Source organism: Mytilus galloprovincialis, chromosome 3 (assembly GCF_965363235.1).
Source record: "Mytilus galloprovincialis chromosome 3, xbMytGall1.hap1.1, whole genome shotgun sequence".
Classification (NCBI taxonomy): domain Eukaryota; kingdom Metazoa; phylum Mollusca; class Bivalvia; order Mytilida; family Mytilidae; genus Mytilus; species Mytilus galloprovincialis.
The window spans coordinates 109,106,514-109,118,172 of NC_134840.1; the positions used below are offsets into that span (position 1 = coordinate 109,106,514).

Sequence of the window (11,659 nt, forward strand, 5' to 3'; positions counted from 1 at the left end):
CAGGAGGACAAAAAAAGTCGCTACGATATGTTCATAGACTCGATAGACATTATAAGAAAGAATGTACTCTTCATGTACATGACATACCAAACACATCTTTTAATGCTGAAACTGTGATAGAGACAGTGGAAAAGATATGTGGAGAGAACACAGTTTTAGCTGTTGTTCCAGTTGATAACAATAATGGTTATGAAATAACAACAGATTCGGAAGAGAGTGCTTGGCAACTGACAAATGGACTTAAGATTGATAATGAAAATTTTGAATGTACATTGCAATTTAATCAAATTGTAGTTGTGTCATTTATTTACTTACCTGCTTATATTGAAGATCAAGATATCATTGACGCTCTAGAAATTAGAAATTGTGAGATTAAATCGAGTGTTTTCAGGCATGTTCATCCTAAAACACAAGTAGCCGATGGTACGAGGTATGTGCATGTAAAATTTCCACTTACGCTTGTATCTTTACTTTGGAGTATGAAATTCAAAACTGTTAGCGGAGATAGATACTTTAGAGTGATGCATGATAAACAAAAGTCACTTTGTAATAAGTGTGGATCGCCTTATCACAAATACAGAAAATGTCCACAGTTAGTGTGTGATGGGTGTGACGAACAAGGTCACAAAATGAGGGAATGCAAGGCGCCCAAATGTGAAACTTGTCGGAGTCTGCCTTCGAAATGTTGGTGTGGAAAAATTGACAAAATTTGTCCATATTGTAGAAAAGAACCGTGCGTTTGTGCTTGTGAAGGATGTAAGTTAGCCTTCAATCTCTGCAAATGCGGCACTGACAACACGGATAGAGATTTGACGAAAGAAACGACAGACACTAATGAAAATGGGACTGATAAAGAAAGAGATATGAATGTGGGTAAAAAGAAGAAAAATGTTGAGCGGAAAAAAAGAAAATCAGAAAATGTCGATGAAAATGTGAAGCAGGCTAAAATTAAAACTGTGGAAGCAGATAACAACGACCATACTAGTAATGAGGATGATGAAATCGTCGAGGTTAATGGAGATGACAAAGATCAGATGATGAGTGAAAACAATAAAGATGGTGATACTGACATTTTAAACTTAGAAGAAAACACTTGTGAAGAGGATGATAACGTGGTGAATGGTGACGTGGTGGATGGTGACGCAGTGAATGATGACAAAGCGAATAGTGACGTGGTGAATGGTGAAGTAGTGAATGGAGGAATTGAGAATGGTGAAGTTGTGAATGATGAAGTGGTTAATGGTAAAGTGGTAAATGGTAAAGTGGTGAATGGTGAAGTGGTAAATGGTAAAGTGGTAAATAGTAAAGTGGTAAATGGTAAAGCGGTGAATGGTAAATTGGTGAATGGTGAAGTGGTAAACGGTAAATTGTTAAATGGTAAAGTGGTGAATGGTGATGTTTCGAAGGCTGCGGACTCGGATGAAGACATAGTGGTAGATGAAAGAGATGATGAAAAGAAAGAAAACAGTCAAGATACTTCTGATAATATGACAGTTACAAATGAACAAAATGATAAAATTGTTAAACAAACTATTGTACATGAAAATCAAAACAAGCATGATTCTACTCAGATTCAAACTGAAGTTATTATACATGAACATAATGTTGCTGATTCCTCTTCTGGTGGTGATGTCACCAGAACTGGAATCGGAGATTTAGATAATATCTCGCCTGTTGGTGCCTCAGGTACTGATGGACAAGATCACGAGATAGAAGTTTTAATGGATGTGTCTGAGGGGGGCGATGGGCTTTCTCAGACACAATCCCAAAAGTCATCAGTAAAGAGAAGGAATAAAACTAAGCATACTCCTAATGTGAATAGTGCTAAAATGAGAGTAAGATCGACGCCCTATGAAAGAAAAAAATGTTAATAATGGATTATCATAAAACATGTATTTTTTTACTTACAATGATGGTTCTACTTGTAAGTCACAACTGTAATGGTATTAGAAATATAGACAAATTTAAAAAGTATTTGTCTATTATGTCTGAAAAAAATGTTGATTTTATGTTATTTCAAGAAACGTTTTGGGATGACCAACTTGTACAAAATGTTAAACATTTATATAATGGTGATATTTATCACAGTGATGGGACAAATAATAGGCAAGGTGTTGCCATATTAGTGAAGTCAAACTTGTGTGCAAATGTTAAACAAATATATAAAGATAACAATGGTAGATTTTTACATTTACAGTTTGAATATGATGATAGTATTTATAATATAATGAATGTCTATGCGCCTAATATTGTAAATGAAAAGGCGGATTTTTTTGATTTTTTAAATGATTATATGAAATTATTTGAAAATACCATTATTGCTGGTGACTGGAATACATCATTGTCTGGCAAAGACAGGTGTAGTAGAACTGTGCATAAAAATGATGTATCGGTCAAAAAGTTAAATGATATTATGCTTAATCATAATGTATACGATATATGGAGATTTAGAAATCCAGATAAACTTGTATTTTCAAGAAAAATGGTTTACAATGGTGAACTCAAACAATCAAGAATAGATTATTTTTTTATTGAACAGGAATTTGACATTCTTTGTACAGAGTGTATATCATTTTGATACTACAATTAGTGATCACTGTTTTGTTGAAATGAAAATGAATTTTGAAAAAATTGAAAGAGGTCCAGGTTTATGGATTTTAAACAATACATTTTTGAAAAATGAAGAATATATTTCAAAAATTAGAAATATCATTGAGGAAGAAAAACAAAGCACACTTTTTAATTCAGAGTTTCTCATTTGGTGGGATAATTTGAAATATAAAATCAAGAAATTTAGTCAAGTATTTGGAAAAAGAATTCAAAAAGAAAAGAATGCAGAATATTTTTTACTGCAAAATAAGTTGAAAAGAATATCAGAGAGAATTGCTCTAGGAGAAGTTATAGATGTGGCTCAGTATGAAAATTTAAAATTAGATTTGTCAGTGTATGAAGAACAAAAATGTAAAGGAGAAATCCTGCGTTCTAAGGCTTTTTGGGCTACTGAGAGTGATAAATGCACTAAATATTTTTTACAAATGGAAAAGCAAAAGCAAGAGTCACATTGCATTAAGGAACTATTGAATGAAAACAATGAGAGTGTTACTAATACTGAAGGTATCTTAGATACACAGTATGATTTTTATAATAAATTGTATTCTTCTGTTAAAACAGATGATGAGGTTATGAAAGAATTTTTAAAAAATGTAAATACTAAAATAAATCAGGAGGATGTAGATCTATGTGATAATGATATAACAGTAAAAGAAATTGAATTTGCATTACAGAAAATGGCTAGAAATAAAAGTCCTGGCTCTGATGGTCTTACAGTTGAATTCTATTGTACTTTTTTTAGTTCACTGAAAGACATTCTATTGAAATTGTTTGAAGAAATTGAAAAATATTCAAAGCTTTCTCGGTCTATGAGATGTGGAATTATTAGTTTAATATTTAAGAAAAAAGGAGATAAAAGATTTTTGAAAAATTATTGACCTATTTCACTCCTTCAGGTAGATTATAAAATATTAGCCAAAGTGATGGCTAATAGATTTAAACAAGTTTTATGTAAAATTGTATCAAAATGTCAGTCTTGTTGTATACCTGGTAGAGATATTGCTGATACTATTGCTAATATAAGAGATGTACTTGACCTTATAGAAAGTGAAGAATTGGAGGGTTATTTACTTAAAATGGATCAGGAGAAAGCATTCGATAAAGTTGGGCATACTTATTTAAGGGAGGTTCTTAAAAAGTATGGATTTGGTGATAGATTTGTAAATTGGGTAGGGATTTTTTATACAGACATTCAAAGTTCTGTTAAAAGTAATGGGTTTCTTACAAAATATTTTAAAATTAAAAATGGGATTAGACAGGGGTGTCCCATTAGTGCTCTTTTGTACGTGCTTTCTGCCGAACCTTTGCAGTGTGCAATTAGAAATAATTTAAACATTGAAGGTATTAATATACCTAATTGTGATGAAAAAGCTGTTATTTTTCAACATGCTGATGACACTACTCTCACATTATGTAATAAAGAGTCTATCAATGAAACATTGAATATTTTTGAAATTTATGGAAAAGCATCAGGTTCAAAGATAAATATGTCAAAATCGGAGATTATGTGTATTGGTAAAGCAAAAATTAATGTATCAGAAATACAGCAAATAGGGTTGAAATATTCTGTAGATTGTATACAGATATTAGGTGTGTATGTAGGCAAAAATAAATTATTTTGTGATGATCTTAATTGGAAAGATAAAATTAGTAAAATTAAAATGTTAGTTAATTTATGGAAGCAGAGACGATTGACATTATCTGGTAGAGCTACTGTGATATCCTCACTATTGATGTCTAGGTTATGGTACACAATAGCAGTGTGTTCCATTCCTGATTGGGCTTTACAGTCAATCAAGAAGATATGTTTAGATTTTTTATGGAATAATGGATCGCATTTGATCAAATATAGAACGATAATAGGAGCCAAAACTGATGGAGGGTTAAAATACCCTGATATTTATTTAAAACTATTAGCATTTAGATTAAAATTTTTGACAAGATTTTTAGATAAGGATTTTCATGCTATATGGAAATACACTATGACATATTTTTTGAACAAGATACACAATACAAATCTAGGTGTACATTGTTTATTTTTATTGCTACAAAAGAAAGACTGTACAAACATACCTGTGTTTTATAGGGAAATCATTGATGCATGGCAATATTTTAAACCTTATGTTGATATTGATATACAATTGGTTGATATTTTTAATCAACCAATTTTTTTGAATGAATCCATCAAGGTGAATGGTAAATGCATACTTTGGAAACAGTTTTTATTAGCTGGAATTACCAAATTGAAACATGTAGCATATGAAGTGGTTCCAGGTTTTTTACCTGTTAATGCTATTTATGAAATGATTGAAAATGTTGATGACAATGTAGATTGTAATAAACTAAGACAGCAACATAATAGTTTGCTAGAATGTATTCCAAATGAATGGAAAAAGGTGATATTAAATGAAACAAAACCAGTTAACTGTGATGAGGTTCCATTGTTTATTGTAAATTATAATAACAAAACAAAAGATTTTGTATGTTGTAAAACAAAAGATTTTTATGGTATATTAGTAGATAAATGTTATATTGAACCTGATGCTCATCAATATTGGTTAAAAAGTTTTAATGTCCAATATGTTCCTTTTAAGTTCGTATGGACAAGTGTTCATTGTTATTGGAAATCGCCAGACTGTGTGCAATTAGATTTTAAAATTGTTCACAATAGAATATTTACAAATTTAAAACTAAAAAGAATAAAACTTTCTGACTCAGACATTTGTGATAGTTGTAAATCTGAAGTAGAAGATTTGTTTCACTTATTTTTGAAATGTCATGATCTAGATGTTTTTCATAGCTATATGTTTAGTTTTTTATGTGAGCTTCTAGAGAAATGTAAAATTGATGTCTTGGTAAATCAAGGATATAGACAGATGTTTTTGCTTGGTATGACAAGTACTTATACTGATGTAAATACATATTTTGTTAATTTTGTTCTTTCTGTTGCAAGACTATGTGTTTTCAAAAGGAGACAAATGATCAAAAATGATGTCAAGAAAATAGATCTTACGAGATTTTTCAGGTATACACTGAAACATTATATTTCTTTTTTTCATGTATATTCTAAGATGGTTAACAAGATGAACACTTTTGAAAGGAACTTTCGAAAGAATAATTGTAAAATCATTGAAATAGATGGTGTTTTGATATTTAACTTTTAATGACGTTAGAAATACTGTGATACTCTATTGAATATTTTATTCTTTTATTATCAATGTGAATTGTGATTTTATATGTTTTATTGAATAAAGATAAAAAAAAAAGCGCGCCGTACTTATAGACAGTACCTTCACTGTGCATAGCACAGTATGAGGAATGCGGAGGTTGTGAGTTCGATCCTCACCCGGAGCAATTAGTTTTTTACCATTCAATTTATTAAGTTTGATCCCTTCTTGTTACGCATGTCAACTTGTTACGATCAAAATCTCTTTGACAAGGAAATGTGTATCGACAAAAAATATGAAGATACCCGGATTTTATTTGTGAGTTTGAGTATGCCTTTCAGAGTACACGTGTCGTTTTGATTGCATATCAATTAACAGCCATATCGTTTCGATGTAAATTTACATTGACGGTTTTCCACTCTTTTTATCTAACCAGCAGCATGGTCAACAGTGTAAAGGTACTCAAATATAGAAAAAAAAAATAATTGAAAGGTCCATTCGAAAGACAGCAATGTCTTGGCATGATTTGAAATATGTAAGTTTTCTTCCGATTGACGAAGACTGATCACCAGCCATTAGCAAAATACCTCAGCTTCTTTGATTTGACAGGTTCAATATCTGAGACGATGATAACCTTTCTAGTATCGGTACAGTCTATCTACTTGAATGTATAAAATTCTGATGATTGTTCTCACCATATGTGCTATTTCGTTGCAAGACTGTATATCTAAGAATTGACTTGGTGCACACACTCTATTTGCCTTAAGCTATTATATTAACAAGTTATTTTTGCAATGTTACGCCTGTAATATATCATTCATAGTGGATTTTATGTGTTTGTTACTTTATTATTATGATTCAAACAAGAAAGAAAAACTCAGTCAAATAGTTTCCGAGAATATAATCTGACATTGAAGAAAAGAACAAATCCGGGGCTAAAAAGTGAAGGTGACAAAAATATATCCCGTGAGGCGGAGTCGAACCACCGACCTAGAGATTCCTAGATTCTATTACACTACAGTCTCCCGCTCTACCAACTGAGCTATCAAGGGCTGATGTCTATTGCCAGTAAATTTGTGTATTTATTGTAAAGAATCAAGTTCTGCGGAAGTTGGTCATATGATGTTAAAAATGTGGCCTATTTTAAATAAATGTTTTCATGAACCTTATTCAATATTCATAATTAGGACATGACAAAATCTCAATCACGATGAACGGAAAAGTCAGCGTTCTCTATATTTAATATTATAATTATTCGGATTACATTTTACATAACATAACAGAAGCGTCCAAACTATATATTGATCCAATCAATAAAGTAAATGTAAAAAATAACATAGTCAGTGAAATGAAAAGATTCTTCGACATCATTTTTAATGCAGACGTTAACCCAGAAATCAACTGATGTATCAAAGCTTAAGTTTTATGTCACTTGTAACATTGCTCCGGTTGCACAATCGGTTAGCGCGCCGAACTTATAGACAGTACCTTCACTATGCATAGCACAGTATGAGGAATGCGGAGGTTGTGAGTTCGATCCTCACCCGGAGCAATTAGTTTTTTACCATTCAATTTATTAAGTTTGATCCCTTCTTGTTACGCATGTCAACTTGTTACGATCAAAATCTCTTTGACAAGGAAATGTGTATCGACAAAAAATATGAAGATACCCGGATTTTATTTGTGAGTTTGAGTATGCCTTTCAGAGTACACGTGTCGTTTTGATTCCATATCAATTAACAGTCATATCGTTTCGATGTAAATTTACATTGACGGTTTTCCACTCTTTTTATCTAACCAGCAGCATGGTCAACAGTGTATAGGTACTCAAAAATAGAAAAAACAAAATAATTGAAAGGTCCATTCGAAAGACAGTAATGTCTTGGCATGATTTGAAATATGTGAGTTTTCTCCTGATTGACGAAGACTGATCACCAGGCATTAGCAAAAGACCTCAGCTTTTTCCCTGACTCGTATTGATTTGACAGGTCCAATTTCTGAGACGATAATACCCTTCTAGTATCGTTACAGTCTATCTACTTGAATGTATAAAATTCGGATGATTGTTCTCACCATATGTGCTATGTCGTTGCAAGACTGTATATGTAAGAATTGACTTGGTGCACACACTCTATTTGCCTTAAGGTATTGTATTAACAAGTTATTTTTGCAATGTTACGCCTGTAATATATCATTCATAGTGGCTTTTATGTGTTTGTTACTTTATTATTATGATTCAAACAAGAAAGAAAAACTCAGTCAAATAGTTTCCGAGAATATAATCTGACATTGAAGAAAAGAACAAATCCGGGGCTAAAAAGTGAAGGTGACAAAAATATATCCCGTGAGGCGGAGTCGAACCACCGACCTAGAGATTCCTAGATTCTATTACACTACAGTCTCCCGCTCTTTTTTTTTAATCTTTATTCATAAAACATTTGAAATATACAGCATATTATGACAATTTATATACATAGTATTTACATAAACAACACATGAGTATCAATTAGTCCATATACAAAAGTCTTTTGTTTTTTGTTTTTTGTTTTTTGTTTATATTTTAAGTCTATAAGTAAAACAATAAAATGTCATCAGTCTCTGTTAAAATTGAATTGTGTTCAATAAAATATTTCTCAAACACATTCTCTTTGTTAGTTCTTTTACAATATGCATGGAAATATGTAACATAATTCTTCATTGTATATTTGAAAAAAGTTATGAGATTGAAATTTAAGGTAGAACGTTTTACAATCTGACGTTTTTTCATGATACACAGTCTTACAATCGATAAGAAAAAATTCACAAAAACAACATTTACGCTTTTGAATTTCCCTGACATGCTTAACAAAATCAGCTTCCTATAACCTTGTTTTACAATCACATCCGTTTCACATCGTTCCATGAGTTTAACCAACAATTTGGTAATATAATCATGAAAAGACACTAACATTTGACAATCTAGAAAAAGATGTAGCAAATCCTCAATATCAGATTGACAACTGTCACATATGTTTGTATCCATCAATCCAATTCTCTTTAGTTTGACATTTGTAAAAATTCTATTGTGCATTAGTTTAAAATCTAATTGAACACAATCTGGTGGCTTCCAGTAGTTGTGTACCGATTTCCACATATTACAGAATGGTAAAGTTTGTTCATTCAAAATTTCTAACCAAAATTGCTCAACATCTGGCTTGATAAAAACTTTTGATATTAAAATCTCATAAAAATCTTTTGTTTTGCAATTAATTAAATCTTTCACCTTATCACCAAAGGTTACAATAAAATATGGTGACTTATCTCTATTAGCATCAAAAACACCATGCTTAATACATTTCTTCCAATCTTCTGGAATACATTCAATTAATTTTCTATATTGACATTGTAACTGTTTAACATTTACGTCATCATACATATCTAAAACCATTTCTTTGACAGCATTAACAGACAAAAAACCGGGAATAAATTCAAAACACAAGTCTTTGATTTGAGTTATACCCGCTACAATAAAATGTTGCCAAAAGGCAATTTTTCCTTGTACTTTTATATCTGGATTTAAAAACAGAGGTTGTTGTAAAATATCCATAGATTTCATATCTACATCTATGAAAGATTTAACATATTGACAAGCATCTATCATTTCAATATAAAATTTAGGAAGTAATTTACAATCTTCCTTATTAAGTGTTATACAAAAACAGTAATTATCAATATTCATACCACGAATTTTTGTTAAAAAATATTTCATGGTATTTTTCCACATAGCTGTACATTCCTCATTGAAATATCTACTAATAAATTTCAACCTGAATGATAATAATTTTAAATATATATCTGGATAATTTATTCCACCCTCATTTTTTTTCCCCACTAAAAATCTATACTTTACTAAATGCGATGCATGACCCCATAAAAAATCTGAACAACACTTTTTGATATCATCTAAAGCCCATTCAGGTATCGAGGTTACAGCTATGGTATACCAAAGCCTAGACATAAGTAATGTAGAAACAACAGTTGCTCTTCCAAAAAGCGTTAACTGTCTTTGTTGCTACAACTTAGTAATTGCTTTTATTTTCTTTACCTTGTCTTTCCAATTAAGTTCATCACACATATTCTTATTTTTACCTACATATACACCTAAAACCTGAACACAATCCTCACATTATTTGAGCCCTATATGTTCTTGCTCTGCGAGACTAATTTTAGCAGTACCTATGCACAATATCTCAGATTTTGACTTGTTTACTTTTGATCCTGATGCTTTGCCATATCTATCAAATACAACCATAGTTTTACAAATAGAATTCTTATCACCTAAAGTCAAAGTTGTGTCATCTGCATGTTGATAAATAAGTGACATAATATTTAAATGTGGTATTACTACTCCCTTTATATCAATACATTTACTTATTGCACATTGCAAAGGTTCAGCTGACAATACATACAAAAGAACGCTTATAGGGCACCCTTGACGAATACCATTGCTAATCTTAAAATATTTTGTTAAAAAACCATTACATTTTATGGAACTCTTTATATCTGTATAAAATATTTCTATCCATTTAATAAATCTTTCACCAAAACCATATCTTTTAAGAACAGAAATAAGATATGTATGAGACACTTTATCAAAAGCTTTTTCCTGGTCCATTTTTACAATATACCCTTCTAAACCTTCAGACTCAATTATATCAATAATATCTCTAATGCTAGCTATTGCATCAGCTATGTCTCTACCCGGTATGCAACATGTTTGAAATATTGATATAATTCTACTCAAAACCTTTTTAAAATGATTAGCCATTATTTTTGCTAAAATTTTATAATCTACTTGAAGTAATGATATTGGTCTATAATTTTTTAAACATTTCCTTTCACCTTTGTTTTTATATATCAAACTTATTATACCACATTTCATTGATCAAGACATACCTAATTGTTCTTCTACAGTTTGAAAAAGCTTTAAAAGAATATCTTTCAAAGAACTAAAAAATGTACAATACAATTCTACTGTCAAACCATCTGATCCTGGACTTTTGTTTTTTGACATTTTTTTAAGGGAAAATTCAATCTCTTGTAAAAAAATATCTTCATCACACATAATACTATCATCTTCTGTAATTTTAACATCAACATTTTCTAAAAATTCATTCATAATAGTTTCATCAATTTCAACACTTGAGTATAGTTTCTTATAAAATTTATACTCGACTCCAAAATATCTTCTGTGTTACAAACACTTTCATTGTTATCAATCAATAACTCTTTGATACAATTTGATTCTTGTTTATGTTTCTCAAGTTGTAAAAAATATTTTGTATATTTGTCGCTTTCAGTAGCCCAGTATGCCTTTGAGCGAAGAATTGCTTCTTTACATCTTTCTTCTTCCAAAGCACTTAATTCCATCTTTAAATTTTCATAATAAGCTAAATCAACAATTTCACCATTAGCTATTCTTTCAGATATTCTTTGTAATCTACTCTGTATAGAAAAAAATTTAGAATGTTTCTCTTTGAAAATTCTTTTTCCAAAAACTTGACTAAACTTTTTTAATTTTATATTTCAGGTTATCCCACCATATTAAAAATTCAGTGCCATACAATGGACACTTTTTTGCTTCTTCTATAATATTTTTAATCTTCTCAATATACTCATCATTTGTAAGTAAAGAATTATTCAATATCCACAACCCTGGTCCTTTTTCCACATTTTCAAAATTAATTTTTATTTCTACAAAACTATGATCACTCAAAGAAGTATCATAGTGAAAAATATTTTGTATAAATACAGTTAATTGTCTATTCACCAAAAAATAATCCAGCCTAGACTGTTTTAAAACTCCATTATATATCATTTTTCTAGAAAACACTCTTTTATTG

At 30.6% G+C, this 11,659-nt stretch overlaps 2 non-coding genes across 2 annotated transcripts; one reads left to right on the top strand and one right to left on the bottom strand.

Annotated features, from left to right (window-relative positions):
* Window positions 1–6,739: 6,739 nt before the first annotated feature.
* Window positions 6,740–6,829, bottom strand: Trnay-gua (transfer RNA tyrosine (anticodon GUA)). The gene is given in 2 exon segments: window positions 6,740–6,775; window positions 6,793–6,829. It is a non-coding gene; the product is annotated as a tRNA-Tyr (tRNA).
* A 390-nt stretch (window positions 6,830–7,219) lies between these two features.
* Window positions 7,220–7,329, top strand: Trnai-uau (transfer RNA isoleucine (anticodon UAU)). Its single transcript has 2 exons — window positions 7,220–7,257; window positions 7,294–7,329. It is a non-coding gene; the product is annotated as a tRNA-Ile (tRNA).
* Window positions 7,330–11,659: the final 4,330 nt, after the last annotated feature.